At 37.8% G+C, this 19,350-nt stretch overlaps 1 protein-coding gene across 8 annotated transcripts in view; it reads right to left on the reverse strand.

Annotated features, from left to right (window-relative positions):
* SLC38A6 (solute carrier family 38 member 6) overlaps nt 1-19,350 on the reverse strand; it is a 103,218-nt gene that overhangs the window by 11,847 nt on the left and 72,021 nt on the right. For 6 of the 8 annotated variants that reach the window (XR_011169037.1, XR_011169031.1, XR_011169036.1 and 3 more), the window contains one exon: nt 13,170-13,294. The gene's annotated coding sequence lies outside the window, so the exon portion shown is untranslated. Of the gene's footprint in view, nt 1-8,156; nt 8,252-8,362; nt 8,508-13,169; nt 13,295-19,350 lie in introns of all 8 variants that reach the window. The other 2 variants (XR_011169032.1, XM_069092044.1) reach the window with 2 other exon arrangements.

Here is a 19,350-nt window from a genome sequence, read left to right on the forward strand (position 1 = left end):
TCATCTGTAAAATGAGCTGGGAAAGAAAATGGTAAACCACTCAAGTATTTTACCAAAAAAAAACCCAAATGGGGTCATGAAGAGTTGGACAAGACTGAAACAACTGATTAAGAATTAGCTTATGTTTTCCATTTTATAAAACATGGGGTTAAGTTCTTTATTTCTGAATTTCCCTTGTCTAGGCTGTTCCATTGATCTATCTCTTTTTTAAGCAGCACCAGATAATTTTCATGACTGCTGTTTTAAATATAGTTTGAGGTCTAGAAGTGCTTCATCTTTTACTAATTTCCCTTAATATTCTAGATGGTTTGTTTTCCCAAATGAGTTATTATTATTTTATCAAGCTCTGTAAAAGGCCTTAGTTGAATGGTGTAGCAGAGACCTGCACAGCTTGAAAACTTGTTCAGGCTGAAGACAGGCTAGACTAGGGACAGACCATCATCAGATGGCTCGTTGCTGAGGGTTATATGACAAACAGAAGAGTAAGCAGTGGCAACCCTACATTTTTTGCAGGCTGTCTGAAATTCTTTGGAGGGCCACAAGTGGCCTGTGGGCTATATGCTGTGCAGGTCTGGTGTAGCATTAAAAGTACAAATTAATTTTGGTAGTATTGTCATTTTTTTATTATCTTGGCAATGCAAAGCTATGAGCACTGAATATTCCTCCAACTAAATATGTGGGTTATTTAAAGAGCACTTTGTAATTGAATCTCTAGAAGTCTTTTTGTGTTTTGGGAGACTGATCAGATATTTTATGTATTTTGAAGTTATTTGGAATGGGATTTCCCTTTATATTATTGCTTCCTGTTTTGTTATTATGACAGAAATGTTATTGATTTTTGAGGATTTATTTTGTAGCCTATGACTGCTGAAAATATTCTCTTAGTATCTTTATTGATTCCCTGGGGTTTTCTAAGTAAACTATCATCAGCAAACAGGGATAGTTTTATCTCCTCTTTACCTATCATTACTCCTTTAATTCCTTTCTCCTGCCATTGTTTCCAGAACTCTATCAAATAATAGTGTGGAGAGTATCCTTGCTTCATGCTTTTTATTTGTTGGAAAATGTTCTAGTATATTCATATTGCATATGATGCTTGCTTTTGGTTTTACATAGGTGCTTTTCATGACAGAATTGTTTTTTTTTAAAAAGGTCTCTATACCTATGTTTTGTAGTGTCTTTAGCATAAAAGTTTGTACTCTGTCAAAGGATATTCCTGCATCTAATGAGATGTTCATGTGGTTTTGGATGTTTTGGTTTTCTTTTTTTCTTTTTTTTGTAAATAAAATTTTATTTTTCCAATTACATGCAAAGAAAGTTTTCAGCATTCATTTTTTATAAGATTTTGAGTTCCAAATTTTTCTCTCTTCCCTGACCCCTCCCTAAGACTGCATATCTGACATGTCTGATATAAGTTATACATGTGCAGTCACATTAAACACATTTATAGATTAGTCATGTTGTGAAGAAGAAACACAACAAAAGTGAAAAAGCACCAAAAAACAACAAAAAAAGTAAAATAGTATGCTTTGATCTTCATTCAGACTCTGTAGTTCTTTCTCTGGTTGTGGATAGCATTTCCCATCATGAGTCTTTCAAAATTATCTTGAACCATTGTATTGCTGAGAAGAGTTAAGTTTATCATAGTTGATCATTACACAGTGTTGCTGTTAACTGTGTACCTGTTCTTATTCTGCTCTCTTCACTCAGCATCAGTTTGTCTAAGTCTTTGAGGTTTTTCTGAAGTCAGCCTGCTCATCATTTCTTTTTTTTTTAATGCTTTATTAGCTTCTGAATTACACCATCCGTTTCCGCCAGATTTTGAGTTCCAAATTTTCTCCCCATTTTACCCCTATCCACTGCCCCAAAATAGCAGTCCCACAGGATATCCCCTCCAATCTGCTCTCTCCCATATTTTCTCCCATACCGCTTTCTACTTTTCCAGTGGATCTCTATGCCTCAGTGCCTGTATATCTTATTTCCCAATTACATGTAAGATGGTATTAATAATAGTATATATATATTTATATATTTGAATATTTGATTTTAAAACTTTCAATTCCAGATTCATTCCCTTCCTTCCTTGTCACCCACCCTTACTGGGAAGATATACAGTTCAGTATAGGTTGTACATGTGTGGCTAATGCAAAACAATAACATAGTAGATATATTGTAAAAGACTGACTATATTTCCCTCCCTCCTATCCCACCTCCCACTTGTTCTATTGTCTACTCTGCTCCCATCTATTTTCAAAAGTGAGTGCTTCCAACTTCCCTCCCCCCCCAGCCTACCCTCACTTCTATCATCCCCCCTTTCATCCCCTTCCCCCCTATTCTCCTGGAGGGTGAGATACCCTATTTAGTGTGTATTTCATTCCCTCCTCAAGCCAAATTCAATGGGAATAAGGTTGACCCATTCCCTTTAGCCTTCCTATTCTTCCCCTCCAATGAAGGTATATATATTTCTAATCCCTTCAACTACCGAGAAAAGTTTCATAAATTACAATTATTGTTTTTCCATGTAGAAATGTTAATAGTTCAATTTTGATAAGTTCCTTATGATTCCTTTTCCCTGTTTACCTTCTCATGCTTCTCTTGCTTCTTATATCCGAATGTCAAATTTTCTGTTCAACTCTGGTTTTTTCATCAAGAATGCTTGAAAGTCCTCTATTCCACTGAATGACCATATTTTCCTCTGAAACATGATACTCAGTTTTGCTGGGTAGGTGATTCTTGGTTTTAATCCCAGCTCCTTTGCCCTCCAGAATATCATATTCCAAGCCCTTCGATCCCTCAGTGTAGAAGCTGCCAGATCCTGGGTTATCCTGATTGTTTTTCCACAATATTTAAATTGTTTCTTCCTGGCTGCTTGTAATATTCTCTCCTTAATCTGGGAATTCCAGAACCTGGCTATAATATTCCTAGGAGTTTTCTTTTTGGGATCTTTTTCAGGAGGTGATCGGTGGATTCTTTCAACCTCTATTTTGCCCTCTGGTACTAAAACATCAGGGCAGTTTTCTTTGAGAACTTCCTGGAGGATGATTTCTAGGTTCTTACTTTGGTCATGGCTTTCAGGCAGTCCAATAATTTTTAAACGATCTCTCCTGGATCTATTTTCCAGGTCAGTGGTTTTTCCCATGAGATATTTCACATTGCCTTCTATTCTTTCATTTGTTTGGATCTGTTTAACAGCGTTTTGATTTCTCATAAAGTCATTAGCTTCCATTTGCTCCAATCTAACTCTGAAGCAATGATTCTCCTCACTGAGTTTTTGAGATTCTTTTTCCATCTGGAAAATTTGGCTTTTTAAGGCATTCTTCTCCTCATTGCCTTTTTGGGCCTCCTTTGCCATTTGAGTCAGTCTGTTTTTTAAGGTATTATTTTCCTCAGTCAGGCTGTTGACTCTCATTTCATAATTTTCTTGCATTGTTCTCATCTATCTTCCTAATTTTTCCTCCACTTCTCTTATTTGGTTTTCAAAATCTTTCTTAAGGTCCTCTATGGCCTATAACCAGCTTGTATTTTCCTTTGAAGCTTTTGGTACAGGAGTTCTAACTTCACTCTTTTCCTCCTGTTCCATGCTTTGCTCCTTTTTGTCACCAAAATAGGAGTGTATTGTTGGAATCTTCTGTCTGCTTTATTTCCTTTGCCTGCTCATTTTGTCACTCAATTACTTGACTTTTGGGCTTTTTGCCACAGTAGGACTCTGCCACTAGACAGGGGAGCTTTCATCACAAACACTGGGGTTTTCTCAGCTCCCGGAGGTATTAGATGGGTGCCCTCTCTGAGGTCTCCACACCCTCTGGCAAGCTGGACACACACCACAGAACCTCCACCCTAGACTGCAATCCAGATCCAAGCAGGTTAAAGCAAGAGCGATTACCCCTCAGACTGGTGCTTGGTCCCCCTACACTCTGCAGGCCAAGAGCTGAAGCTGCCATGTGGCACTGGCTGGCTGTGCCGTCGTCTCAGAGGCTTTTCGCCCTGGGGAGGGCCACGCACTCCCACTTACTGGTCCCAAAGTCCAGACTGTACTGACCTCTTACTTTGTCCTTTGTGTCTATGTGTTGATAAATCTGGAAACGGCCACAGCTGCTGCTGATCTGGAGTCCCTCTGGCCAGTGGCTGGTCAGGCCCGCCCTGGGGCTAAAGCCTCGGTGTGGGGCTGGGCTCGGCTCCCAGAGCACTGTGCTGGATTCCTGCCGGCCTGCCAGGCTGTCCTCAGCAGGAGGTTAGCTTCTCTATGTCATTTTGTGGGTTCTGCAGCTCCAAAGTTTTTTTAGAGTCCCCTTTTTACATGGATTGGGGAGGGTGGAAGCCAGAGCTGTGGGAAGGTCATGCTTCTACTCCGCCATCTTGGCTCTGGCCCCCTGTTTTGGTTTTCTTATCCAACCTGTAACTCTTTTTTGTTTTATTGGACTGTTTAATCCATTTACATTTAAGGTTCTAAGAGTTAGGCTTATAGTTTATATTTTGTCTCCAAAGTTTTGGGTTTTTTTTAAATGATTTTCCTTCTCTTCTGTTCTAAGCACAGCATTATATTCCTTCAATTAGCTTTTTAAGGTAGTCTTGTTCCCACTGGCTCTCTTTTCCTCCCCTCTCCTATTTTCTTATTTGTTACTCTTCTCCTTTCGGGTTTTAGTTGTTCCTCTTTTCTTTTATCTGATTATATATTTCTTCCCCCTCTTTTTTTCTGCTCAGTCATACAGACTGCCCTTTCCTCTCCTCCCTTTCAGCTATTTTTTTTAATAAATTTTTTTATTTCATTTTTGTGCCCCTTTCTAAAAAGGATTTCTCTTATTCTCTTCATTGTCCATTTTCTCTTTCTGCTAACTCTCTAGACTCTCATCCTCTAATTCATGGTTTCTTTCTTCTGTATTCTTTATACAGTCAAAGCTTCTAAGGTATCAAGTCTAGGTTTTGCTCTCTAGGTGCTTTCTGTCAAGCTTAATTATCGCATGGACTCCCCTTTTCTGTTATGCCTCACTCTCAGAACAATGCCAATTACTGCAGGTATCAGAGAGGACATGCCCCGAGGTCGTTCTTTCTTTCTGGGTATACTTCATGACTTTCCCCCTGCTACACTTGCCTGAACATTTCCTCCCCTCCTCTCCTATTCCTGCAGGTGCCAGGTGCCCCCAGGGGTTCTACCTCCCCTTCTTCCAGAACAAGTAGACTTCTCAGACACCAAATATCTCAGACATCACATGTAAGGTCTTCATCTCTCTTCACTCACAGGAGCATTCATCGGTGGAACCCCTGCCACCTCCAGACGCCTCCTTCGCTTCCCCTTTTCAATGTTTTCTCCCTCCTCATCCCCTACTCTTCTGTAGAATCTTCTCCTTCTGACATCAGAGGCCACCTTCCTCTTCATTGCCAGCCTTGATTTAATCCCAGCACATCACTCACTCCTCTCTATTCTCCTTCTCCCTTTCCCCTCTTTCCACCTTTCCATGTTATAAAGGAGTCCCACAAAAACAGCATTCATCTGTAGGCAGGTTTTCACCAGCTTCTGTCCCTGTCTGTCTCTTCACTGTTAGTGACTTCTATCAATTTTCCACTTCATTTTTGTCTCCTTGTGTACTTTTAGAAAGAAATTTCTTACTGGTCTTTCTATTGCTGTCTGCAATTATTCACTTCTTTTGCAAATCTCTTGTCTGTGGTGTTTAAGAAGCAAATAGTATCTTCATTCTGATTTTCTTTCTAAAAATGTTTCAAACTTTTTTTTTTGAGGTTCCATCTTTTATGCTGTGCAGTTAAGGTTAAATTTACAGGATAGGTCACTATGCACTGCATCCAGAGTACTCTTTGGAATATAGTATTACATTCCCTCCTCCTTTTACTAGTGGGTGCAGAATAGTCTTGTGTTATTAAGATATCCTTTCCTCTGTATTTGAAAGTTTTTCTTCAGATAGTTTGCTGAACTTGTTTCTGAGCTGAATGATTAAATTTAACCACTATGTATCTGGGAATTTGTAGTGTTGGGTTTTTTTCCTGGAGGTGATCTGTGAATTCTCTCAAATGAGATTCCATTTTTTTTTTTGCCTTTTTTGGAGGGCAATTGGGGTTAAGTAACTTGCCCAAGGTTACAGAGCTAGTATTTTTGTGTGGGTGTTAAGTGTCTCAGGCTGGAACCGAACTCAGGTCCTCCCAACTCTAGGGCTAGTGCTTTAACTCACTGCGCCACCTAGCCGCCCCAGAGATTTCATTTTCTACCTTCAGAAGTTCTGGGAAGTTCTCTCCTATTATCTCATTATGGTGTTAAGATTTTTTGTCCTGTAAAATTCTTCTGGGAGACCTATGATCCTTAGGTTGTCTCTACACATTCTAACTTCAAAATCAGAATGTTTTGCTTGCATAGTGAGCATATTTTCTTTTAATGTTTTTGTTTTTTACTTCTCTTCTTCTAAGGTGTCCTTCACTTCTATATATTTGGAATTCCAATCTGTTGTTCTCTTTTTTATTTCTTTGGTGAGGCTTACCGTTCCAGGTTCAAGTTTTACTATTCTGCTGTGTAGGATATAATTCTGCTCTCATAATTCTTATTTGTCTTTAAACCACTCAGTAACAGCATGTTATAATTCCATGTTCTTCTCAAATTCCAAAGGACCCTCTATCTCATCAAGTGTTGGATCATTTTCCTTCATTTTTCAGTATTAGTTCATAGATGCCTGAACTCGTTTACTAGAACTGGAAGCCATATTTCCTTCTGTTACTCTTTTTCCCTATTGACTTATCTTATCAAGGTCTTTGATATTTCTTCTTTCTGAAAACTTTGGTACTTTCAGTCTCCTCTTTGTGCTACCTTTCCCCCCCATATTATTTTCCTTATTATTCTCTTCCTGTGTGCCCTCTGATCATAGCTTCCTTGGGGGCTGGCTCTAAAAGAGTTTTAGCCTCCTCCCACATTGAGCAATTCACAGTTCACCAATGTAGGTCTCTTTCCCAATTTACTTTAGAGTGGTCAGAACTGGCTTCAGCTGAATGCTGTGCTCTTTTCCTCAGGCTTGAGCTGCACAGCTCCTCACATGTAGAGTGTCGTGTTTGGGTGACGTGATCTGTTCCTTTTGTTCCTTAGCTTTCTCTAGCATGGCTCTGTTCAGCACCTGCTTCCCTTGGCACTGATAGTTCAGAGCCTGCTTTCCTTGGCAATGGCAGTTCAAAGCTTTGCAGTTGGTGCTTCTGGGTTGCAGCTCCTGCCAGGCAATTTTTCTTTAAGTACTGTGACCAAGCTGGTTGCTGACGAAAGAGTAAACTTCTGCAGCCTGAAGCCAGAACCTCTACAACATGGAAAAAGGAAGGGAGAGCAAGGAATAGGGGTGGATTTGCACATAAGCCTGTGTTGGGTCCTTGGGTCTGTCACTGTGGCCTCAATACCAATAGTGTGGAAGGAGGGGATAGGGTGCTGAGTGAGCTCAATATCAGTGTCAATTCCTGGGGGTTTTTTTTAAGCTTCTTTGTATTCTGGGTGTCCCAAGCTATAGGAACAGCTGAAGTTGCTTTATATTTGGCACATAATTTCTCTTTTAGAAAGGTTTGAGAGGTTATAGGGATTGGAGAAAACATCAAGTCTGCAATCTTGTTGCTCACGTGACCCACAAGTCCTCTATCACCTCTAGAATCAAATTCCAACTTCTCTGGCATTCAAATCTCTTTACAATTTGGCCCTAATCTACCTTTCCTGCTTTATTATCCATTTCTGCTGTTACTTATACATCTTGATATATCATACATTATACATGTTACTCTTTCCCATCTCTGGGTCTTTCTACAAGCTATCACCATGCCTTAAGTTAAGTCCTTCCTCTCCTGGGAATTCTCATCTTCCTTCAAAGTCCAGTTCAAGTGCTATCTTCTACATGTAGTCTTATTTGATCCTCCCATCAGCTAGTGCCTCCCCTCCACCCCAATTATTTTGTATTTATCAGCTACCTATGTATGTCCATGTTGATACCCTCAAATAGAATGTAACCTCCTGGATAGCAGGTAATATTTCATTTTAAGATTTGTAACCTCTGTACAATAGCATAGTACCTGGCATACATTAGGCACTTAATAAATGCCTTTTGGTTGATAGCCTCTTTTGAAAATGCATAATATAAAGTGACAAAATGTTTTTTAAAATAGTGTTCATAAAAGACTTAAAAAAAACATACCCCAAGTTTTTTCTGCGATATAAAATCCTCTCTACTGAGTTTAAGATAAAATAATCCTGAGAACACAAAAATCAAACATGTTGATGTACAGGTACCTTTAAGGAGGAAAACAAATAAAAAAAAAACCAAAATAATGTCATTAGGATCAGAACCTGAAACTAAGAGAGTCAATTTATTATGTGGAATTTTGGGAACAGATAACTTACCAACTAGACCAAATATATTTCTAATGTCAGGAAAATATAGTGCAAGTAACACAATGATAATATTGAGTGTTAAAGTAAACAAAAAATGATGACTCCACGAGAATGGGCAATTAGGAAAAAATGCCATTATTATTGTTTTCCTTGCCTATACAAAAGAAAAAGAAACTAGTTTAAGAAAAGAGAAGGTATCATTGGGGAAATTCTTGTTTATACATAAATCCATCCTTACAATCTTCTCACAAAATGTCTATTTTCTAAAAAAGTTCTATCTACACACTGTTTTAATCATGAAGCTTTTAAAAAACACTCATGGGGGGTGGGGTAGAGTCAAGATGGTGGAGTAAAAGCAAGAACTTGTCTGAGCTCCCACCCCAACCACCTCCAATACCTGTAAAATATGATTTTAAACAAATTTTAGAGCTATAGAATCCACAAAGGGACAGAAATCTCCTTCTGAAGGCAGCCTGGCAGGCTGACAGGAAGGGTCTATTGCACCAGGCTGGGAGCATGGGGGAGGTACAGATCAGCTGGAGCAGACATCAGGAGACTTAATAACTGGCAGCTGTAGCAGTTTCTAGACTTCTCAACCCATAAATGTCAAAGAGAAAGTAAAAGGTCTGTGGAGAACTCTGTTGGAACTAAGTGACTGAGGAGTGTTGTCCAGCTCCTGCCCCTGGGGCAAGAGGTGGTGGAGGTACAGTGGCTGCAGTTGCTGCTCCCGTGTGGCTCCTGACCTGCAGATTGTAGGGGGACCAAGTGACCATTTAGAAGGTAATAGCTCTTGTTTTGACCTGCGTGGATCTGGATCTTGGTCTTGGGTGGTGGTCCTGGGGTGTGTGGCCAGTGTGCCAGAGCTGGGGTGTCTATAGAGAGGGAGCCCTCCTCATAGCTCTGACAACATTTGCAAACACCCCAGTGATTTGGAACACAGCTCTCTACACTTTGGAAGCAGAATTCTACCATGGCAAAGAGCTCAAAAGTCAAGTAATTGGCTGGCAAGATGAGCAAGCGGAGGAAGTGAAACCAGACCATAAAATCCTTTTTTGGGGACAAAAGGATCAAAACATGGAATCAGAAGAAGTCCATGAAGTCAAAACTCCTGCATCAAAAGCTTCCAAGAAAAATATGAAGTGGTTACAGGCCATGGAGGAGCTCAAGAAGGATTTTGAAAATCAAGTAAGAGAAGTGGAGGAAAAAGTGGGAAGAAAAATAAGAATGATACAAGAAAATCACGAAAAGTGACTCAACAACCTGACTGAAGAAAATAACACCTTAAAAAAATAGACTAACTCAAATGGCAAAAGAGGCCCAAAAAGCCAATGAGGAGAAGAATGCCTTAAAAAGGTGAATTTGCCAGATGGAAAAGGAATTTCAAAAAGTCACTGAAGAGAATAATTCCTTCAAAATTAGATTGGAGCAAAAGGAAACTAATGACTTTATGAGAAATCAAGATACTATAAAACAAATGAAAAAATAGAAGGCAACGTTTAATATCTCATTGGAAAAACTACTGACCTGGAAAATAGATCCAGGAGAGATCATTTAAAAATTTTTGGACTACCTGAAAGCCATGATCAAAAAAATAGCCTAGAAATCATCCTTCAAGAAATTATCAAGGAAAAATTGCCCTGATATTCTAGAACCAGAAGGCAAAATAGAAATTGAAAGAATTCACTTATTGCCTCTTGAACAAGATCCCCAAAAGAAGACTCCTAAAAATATCATAGCCAAATTCCAGAGTTCCCAGGTCAAGGAGAAAATATTAAAGCTGTCAGGAAGAAACAATTTGAGTATTGTGGAAACACAATCAGGATAACACAAAACTTAGCAGCTTCTACATTAAGGGATCTAAGGACTTGGAATATGATATTCTGGAGGTCAAAGTAAGAGCTAGGATTAAAATCAAGAATCACCCACCCACCTTTCCCCATCAGGGGAAAATATGGTCATTGAATGAAATAGAGGACTTTTAAGTATTCTTGATGAAAAAACCCGAGCTGTACAGAAAATCTGACTTTCAAATACAAGAAGCAAGAGAAGCACGAGAAGGTAAACAGGAAAAAGAAATCATAAGGAACTTATTAAAGTTGAACTATTTACATTCCTACATGGAAAAATAATCATTGTAACTCATGAGACTTTTCTCAGTGTGATGATAGTTGAAGGGAACATATATGTGTGTGTATATATATGTGTGTGTGTATATATGTATACATACATATATATATATATATATGTATAGGAGGGTGCCTGTGTGTATAAATACATATGTGAGTATATGTATATGTGTGTACATGTATACACAGAGGGCACAGGATCAGTTGAATAAGAAGGGATGATATCTAAAAAATAAAATTAAGAGGTGAGAGAGGAATATAATGAGAGATGGGGAAAGGGAGATAGACTGGAGTAAATTATCTCATATAAAAGAGGCAAGAAAAAAACTGTTACAATGGAGGGCAAGAGCAGGAAGGTGAAAGGGAATGGGTCAACCTTACTTTCATTGAATTTGGCTTAAGGAGGGAATAACACACACTCATTTGGTTATCTTACCCCACAAGAAAGCAGAGGGGAAGGGGATGAGAGGAGGGATGATATAAGGGAGGGCAGATTGGGGTAGAGGGTAGTTAGAAGCACATACTTTTGCAAAAGGACAGGGTCAAAACAGAAAACAGAATAAGTAAGGGGCAGGATAGGATGGAGGGAAATATAATTAGTTTTTCACAATATAACTACCATGGAAATGTTTTGAGTAACTATAATGTACAACCTATATTGAATTGCTTATCTTCCCAGTGGGGGTGGGTGAGGAGGGAAGAAAGGAAAAAATCTGGAAATCAAAGTTTTAAAAACAAATGTTAAAAAATCGTTTTTATATGCAACTGGGAAATAAGATATACAGGCACTGGGTTATATAAATCCACCTTGCCTTACTAGAAATTAGAGGGGGTATGAAGGAGGATATGAGAGAGAACAGATTCGGGTAAGGGGTATTCAGTAGGCTCACTATCTTGGGGTGGGGGCAGAGAAAAGATGGGGAGAAAATTTGTAACTCAAAATCTTGTGTAAATGAATATTGAAAACTAAAAATAAATTTTTAAAAAATCACTCATGAGATTTAAATTTTATTTTCAAATATTATCTTCCCTTCTTAGGACCTTGCATTTAGTCTAGTGCACTTATGTTCTATTATGCATAATAATTATTTATGTACTTATCTCTCCTACTAGTGGTAAGGTCTTTGTGAGCAGAAACAGAATCTTATTCATCTCTTTATGTCTCTGCTCTGGGCTTAGGCACCACACATGGTAAATGTTAATAAATATTTGTTGTACTAAATTTACAATGTACCTTACTGGGTAAAAAAAATTATGAAAAATGTGAAAACTTTCACATTCATATTTTCCTTAACTTCTTTGATTACCACCACTAATCTGTCTGACATGGAGGTCCATTTTTTTTAAAGCAATCGGGGTTAAGTAACTTGCTCAAGGTTACACAGCCAGTTATTTCTGGATGTGGTGCTAAGTATCTGAGCCTGGATTTGATCCCCAGGTCATCCCAACACAGGAGCCGGTGCTCTTACTCGCTGTGCTACCTGGCCGCCCCATTGAGGTCCATTTTTGATGGAATAGCAAAGCACAGCTATTAGAGGTCCTAGGCTGGAAAAGCTACAAGTTTGAGTCCAGAGATCGAGAGCATGCCTATTATCTGAGGACCAGTCTAGTTGAGACAAGAGATTACTGACTACAAGGTAATAGTGGAGGGGCAGCTAGGTTATATAGTGGATAGAGTGCTGGGCCTGGAGTCAGAAAAACCCATCTTCCTGAATTCAAATCTGGCCTTACACACCTAACCAAGTCATTTAACCCTATTTGCCTCCGTTTCCTCATCTGTAAAATGAGCTGGAGAAGGAAATGGCAAACCACTCCAGTATCTTTGCCAAGAAAATCCCAAAAAGGGTCACAGAGAGTCAGACATAACTGAAAAATGACTGAACAAAACATAATCATCGCTATCAATTAGTCCTTAAAATCTATAGGCAAAAGAATAAAGGTTCTAAAATATGAAAGAATTTCAATGAAGGACATATTTTATATTGCTTACAACTACTCTCTTTACTCTAGTTGTGGCAGCCTTTGTTCTTTCAAATGGAGTTACTAATTATACCAGGCACTGTATAAGAAGCAAATCAATAAGAAGACAAAAGCCCTTGAGGAATTTACAATCTAAATGAATAGATAAGACACATATAACAATATTTGAATACTTTTTTCCCAGAGACAGTCATTATCAAAATTCTCATGTACAATAATACTTTATTTTTTATTCGTTCTGCCTTCAAACCTTAACAACTGCAAAGCCAATGCTTTATTTTGACTAAGATTAAACTAAACTTCCTCTGTGAAAACACAATTACAATAAATCAGTAAGCACTTACTTTTGCTGACTTCAATTTTCATCTTTTTGTATATATTCTTTTGAAAACACAATACAGAATAGCAGGGAAAAATCTAACTCTTCCCCCAAAACTTTAGAAGTATTACATTCTCCAAATTGGAAACAATGCTGTGGGATAGCTTAAATCTAAACTTAATCTACAAAAGCAAAATTAGCGTAGTGATTCACTGTTATTTTTGTCCTTTCATGAAGTCATATGCAGTATGAGGTCTTTGATCAATCACTTGACAAATGAATAAGATACACAATACTAGATCTGATTTAAATGTTCTAGTCTGCAAAGAATTAGTGTTGCCATATTAGGGAAATGACTACAACAAGAAACAAGACCTTTAACAGTACTTACAGGGAAATGGATTAGAGGGACTGTCAAAAGCACAGCAAACCGTTTGCATAACTTCACAGCCATGACAAGAGCATCACGCAGCAAGTATTTGCTATAAGCCTATAGTATTTCGGACTCCACTTTTTCTGCAAATAACAAACAAGGGTGCTTTATAAATTGCCAAGATGTCAAGAATGGCACAGTATTTTCTTCTCCATGAACTGGTGTTTGCAAGACTTTCTAAAACAACTCAAAATATTGGGTTTATCTTTACCTTGGGGAACAAGGAAGCACCATCATGTGTCGGTTACTCGAACATAAACAAACATATACACAACTTCTAAAGTTAAGAAAAGAAATAAGAATACAGAATTTTTTTCCAGGATTTTATAGAGCACTTCAAATGCTACTTTGCTTATATTTACCTGACTTGTTATCTCGAATGGCACCAAGTGGCGTAATTATTGTTACTCAAAGGAGAAAATTTGGCAAGTGGAAAAATAATTACCTAGTGACATAAGGGAGCAGCCAGGAGGGGATGACAAATTCTATATAGTACATGTGGCTATTTTCCAATGATGAGATCTACAAAGTGAAGGTAGTACACATAGAACTGTAGGAAAAGATAAATTTTGACTCAAGTTGGAACTATACTCTATTCCTGTTTGAGAAAACCAATAAAGGTAAAAAGGTATATTCAACAAACATTACTGAGTGCCCTCTATCTGTCTGGCCCTGTGGGAATACATGGTTGAATAATATGCAACTCCTATTCTCAAGGAGCTCAAAATCCAGTAGAAGAGATAGCATTTATACAAATAATGATAATAAAGGGAGAAAACTATATAAGAAATAAGAAAAAAAGTAAAGTGCAATTAGAATTTTTAGAAAAGAAATATTATTTCTAATAGGGATGGGGTTAGGGGGGGTAGGAAGATTATGGAAAACATGTGGAAAGTAGCATTTAAGTTGGACCTTAAAGAAAGTTTTAACAGACAAATAGTAGAGAAAAGAGAAGAAGAAAATTCCATGGGGGTGGGGAAAATGAAAACAAAGACACAAAGGTTGGAAGGGAGTAAGGGGAGAGAAACAACATTCATATAGCTTCACTGTATGTCAGGCACTGTGCTAAACACTTTACAAATATTATCTCACTATCAAGCAGGAAAGTGAATAATTATGTAGAGAGAACTAAGGAGTTCAGTATGGCTGGAATTCTGAGTACATGAAAGGAAGCAAATAGAAATAAGATTTTTAAAAATAGGGTGGTGTTTGTTGATAAGTCTTGAGTGCCAGGCTTATGTGGCAGAGACATTTATTACATTTATTTCCTTTAGCAAGCAATTGTAAGCTACTGAAGGTTTTTCAGCATGACGAGAGCTATCTTTTGGGAAGAACTGGATCTAAGGGCAGGAAGACCAGTTAGGAGGCTATTAGAATTGTCTAGGTGTGAAGTGATGATGGTCTAAATTAGGATGTTAACATTTTGAATGGAAAGAGATATTTGTGAGGGACAACATAAATATTTATCAAGGCCAAAATAGAAGTTTCATGATTTTATATGCTTGTAAGCTCCTTGAGGGCAGGGACTTTTATCATGGTACACATTTAATAAATGTTTATAGAACTGAATTAATTCCCTTTGGAAATTAGTTATCTAAAAATGCTTCCTAGACTGTGTGAAGATAGCATTGCCTAGTAAACCAAACAACAGACCAGAAGAGAACAAATTTAGATTCTATTCCCAAATGCTTGATATTTGTGAATTATAGAGTCTGAGTTGGAAGAGAACTCAAAACCCATATCTGAACTCAATATGACTTAGCACGGAACCTAATGCTTAATAAATGCTTATTTACTTAACTTGGCCTGATCTGACTCCAACTCACTACACTCATCCAAAACTGGAATAGGCTGCTTCAGGAGGTAGAGGATTGTCCCTTACTAGAGGTCTCCAAGCAAAAATGGGAAGACACAGTTGTCAGGTTTGTTGTAGAAGGGAATCTTGTTGAAGGATGAGTTAAATTAGATGACCTCTTAAGTCTCTTCAGACTGTAAGAAAATGACTTCTGAAGGCAGCTCATTCCACTTTTGGATAGCTGTCTACTTGTTATAAAGTTTTTCCTTAAAATAAGCCTGATGTTAATTCTACTCTCTGGAACAAGTGGAATAAATCTAATCAAATACTTGAAGATGAATAATCATGTCATTGTACGTCTTCTATTTCTGTAAATTGCCTCCATTCTTTCATCAATCTTCTAAGATCACAACGATTGAGGCCTTTTACCATGCAGTTCTCTGGACACCTTCCAGATTATCAGTGTTCTTTATAAAATGTAGTGACCAGAACTAAAAAGATGAGGCCTGATCAGGGCAGAATACAGTGGTATTATCACTTCTTTAATAGGAAAATATGGAGGACTAAACTATTTCCATTTTATAAACTACAATGCAGGTATTAACACCTGTTGCTAATCAACCTCATGGAGTTTAAAAAGAATAATTATTGTGCATATTCAGGCAGTAGTTTTGTGTGGAATGACTTACAGTGAAGTTTCCCTATTCTGAATATCATATATACATTCTTATTACTTCCTTGTATTTTGTAACTAAGTTCAGTATTGTTTCCCCATATATGTGTAAGTCGTATATTTCAAGATAATGTAAGAGCTATTGAGTATTAATATAATTGATTGGATTAACTATTGAGACCAAATTAGAGGTGTTTCTAGTTTGGGGAGTTTGGGGAAAGGAATGGTAGTCTGAAAGGTAACAAAGGGTTAAGTTTCTACAGAACTGCAAGAATTGCTGAACAAGACTACTGATAAAAAGTAACAGGCAGTAGCCTTGGGAGGAAGTTGAGTTCCCAGAGAACTCCTAGATAATACTAAAAATGAAACAATGTAGAATGGAAGGAGCTGACAGCAGCAGGTGGATCTGACCAGTCAGGGAACAGGCAGTGGCCTTTGGGCACCCATGCCCAGATAAGGATGTATCTAGGTTAGACTGGAGGTACAGTATTCTGAGGTTGTTACTGCGCTTGCGTGGTGGACCTCATGTATTATGTATGTTATCTAACAAGATTACAGCCTCATTAGTAATAATTAGGTTAATGTTTGGGAGGGGCGTGTAACCCTTGCTTATTTAACCCAGCTTTGGCTTCTGTACCTTGGTCACCTCTCTCTGGGTGCTGTCCCAGAGACTGGACCGCCTGCTTCTCACGAGATTCTAATAAATCTTTCTACCTTCACTTTGAGAGTTCTCCGAGTAGTCAATTTGGGCTAGGGTCTCTGTATCCCACACATTTTGTTTATCAGAGAAACATGATTTCTCCTTCTTACCAGATAATGCCAAATTCTCATTACATATTCTATGATAAACACCAAGATTAAACCAAGATAAAAACCTAGGGCTAATAGGTAAAGGTAACCCAATTTGAATCAGACCTGATATTAGCTTTTGAATACTTGGATAGAAGACACTGCCTTACATATACTGAGATAAGGCCAGAAGTCTAAGGAATCAATTCTAATTTAAACTCAAATTGTTACAATTCTACCTTCTATCCTCCCAGGATCCAAATTTGCTGTCAGGGCTAGTTGGTTAGCTTTGTGTTCTTACTTGAATCAGAACACATGTAACCAATATGTAACCAAGCTTATATGGATCCAGACAAATCTCTACTAATATCACAAGGTGACCTCTGCAAAGTATATATGACCTTAGTTAAGACAGTGTCATAGTCAGGGCAGGTTGCCAGACAGGAAAAAAGTTTATAAGAGTGGTACTCAGTTCCTGACTTTTGCCCTTTGGAAAGTTTTAACTTTGGACCAAAATTCTGAACAAGCTCTTTGCTTCAAGCACACTCCGTATTACATGAAATTGCTATCTGTAGTCAATTTGGCAGAAAGGTGATATGAAAGTTCTTTCTTGTACTGTGATTAAATGCCAAAGTAGATCTGTTTTGAGTTGCATATCAACATATCCAACATGACTGACTTTAGGGAAGGAATTAGTTTGTGTGTGCAAAACCAAAATAAAACCATGCATCCCAAAAAACTCTTTAGGATGTAATTTTCCTTGAAATTTTCATTTCTCCAACTGAGTAAATTTGATTATTTTTAAAAAAACTTGCAACTGTGGACAAGGAACTGAGGTTTAGGAAGATCTAGGAAGGAAAAGATATATGATAGGTAAATCTCTGCAGGGGAAACATCACTTACAAGCATTAAAATCTTTTAGACCACATGACTTATAATAATTTTCCAAAACCTACAAAGTTTAGGCATATCCTAAATAAGCCAGGAACAGCTAAGAATTTGCTTCAGAATGGAACCTTGAGTGAAGGGCATTTTGGACCCTAGGGCATATAGTTTTCTTCTTTAATCCTCTTCCTTCTCTCTCACGCCTAATATAACTAAACTACAATGGAAAAGGCATTGGATTCAGAGTCCAGAGAATCCTGAATTATAGGTCTGGCCTCATAATCTACCACCTCAGTGGCCATGGGAAAGTCATTTAATCTCTCTCAGCTTCATTTTCCTCATCTTTAAAATGGGAATAAGTTTACACTACATACCTCATAAGGTTTTTATGAAGGTGAAAGGAGGTAGTACATATGTGTTTATAACTATAATATGCTATATAAATGTGAACTATTATTATTATTATTACAATTATAACTATGAGCAATCCATCAATCAACATTTATTAAGGATATACTGTGTGTCAGGCACTGTAATAAGCACTGAGGATACAAAAAGAGTCAAAAAAATCCCTGCCCTCAATGAGTTTTCTTTTTTTTCCCTTTTTCAAATGCTTTAACTTCTGATTTGCATCATTCATTTCCGTCAGATTTTGAGTTACAAATTTTCTCCCCGGTTTTCCCCTACTCACCGCCCCAAAATAGAAGTCCCACAGGATATCCCCTCCTCCAGTCTGCTCTCTCCCATATTTTCTCACATACCCCTTTAGATTTTACCAGTAGGGCATGGTGGATCTCTATGCCCCAGTACCTGTATATCTTATTTCTCAATTACATGTAAAATAGTGTTAATAATAATAATAACTATTTATAATTTTTTTAACATTTGATTTTAAAACTTTGAATTCTAGATTCATTCCCTTCCTCCGTTGTCACCCAACCTTACTGGAAAGATAAGGAGTTCAGTATAGGTTGTACATGTGTAGCTAATGCAAAATATTAACATAGTAGATATATTGTAAAAGACTGACTATATTTCCCTCCCTCCTATCCGATCTCCCACTTGTTCTATTCTTTACTTTGATCCTGTCCTTTTCAAAAGTGGGTGCTTCCAACTTCCCACCCCCCCAGTTTGCCCTCCCTTCCATCATCCCCTCTCTTATCCCCTTCCCCCCTACTCTCCTGTTGCGTAAGATACACTATTTAGTGTGTATTTCATTCCCTCCCCAAGCCAAATGCAATGAGAATAAGGTTGACCCATTCCCTTTTGCCTTTCTATTCTTCCCCTCCATTGTAGTCATTTTCCCTTGCCGCATCTATATGAGATAGCTTACCCCATCTCCTCTCATTATATTCCTCTCTCACCTCTTAATTTCACCTTTTAAGTATCATCCCTTCCTATTAAATTCATCCTGTGCCCTCTATCTATGTATGCCTGTAAACATATATACACACATTCACATATGTATTCATATGCCCATATACCCTCATACATAGACATGTATATATATATATTTTTTCTATTCCCTTCAACTATTTTCATATTGAGAAAAGTCTCATCAGTTATAATTATTGTTTTTCCATGTAGGAATGTTAATAGTTCAACTTTGATAAGTTTCTTATGATTTCTTTTCCCTGTTTACCTTCTCATGCTTCTCTTACTTCTTGTATCTGAATGTCAAATTTTCTGTTCAACTCTGGTTTTTTCAGCAAGAATGCTTGAAAGTCCTCTATTCCACTGAATGACCATATTTCCCCCTGAAACGTGATACTCAGTTTTGCTGGGTAGGTGATTCTTGGTTTTAATCCCAACTCCTTTGACCTCTGTAATATCACATTCCAAGCCCTTCGATCCCTCAGTGTAGAAGCTGCCAGATGCTGTGTTATCCTGATTGTGTTTCCACAATATTCAAATTGTTTCTTCCTGGCTGCTTGTAATATTCTCTCCTTGATCTGAGAATTTTGGAACCTGGCTATAATATTCCTAGGAGTTTTCTT

Source organism: Petaurus breviceps, unplaced genomic scaffold (genome assembly GCF_028583685.1).
Source record: "Petaurus breviceps papuanus isolate PSGF00001 unplaced genomic scaffold, PetGlider_PUasm1.0 189, whole genome shotgun sequence".
Classification (NCBI taxonomy): domain Eukaryota; kingdom Metazoa; phylum Chordata; class Mammalia; order Diprotodontia; family Petauridae; genus Petaurus; species Petaurus breviceps.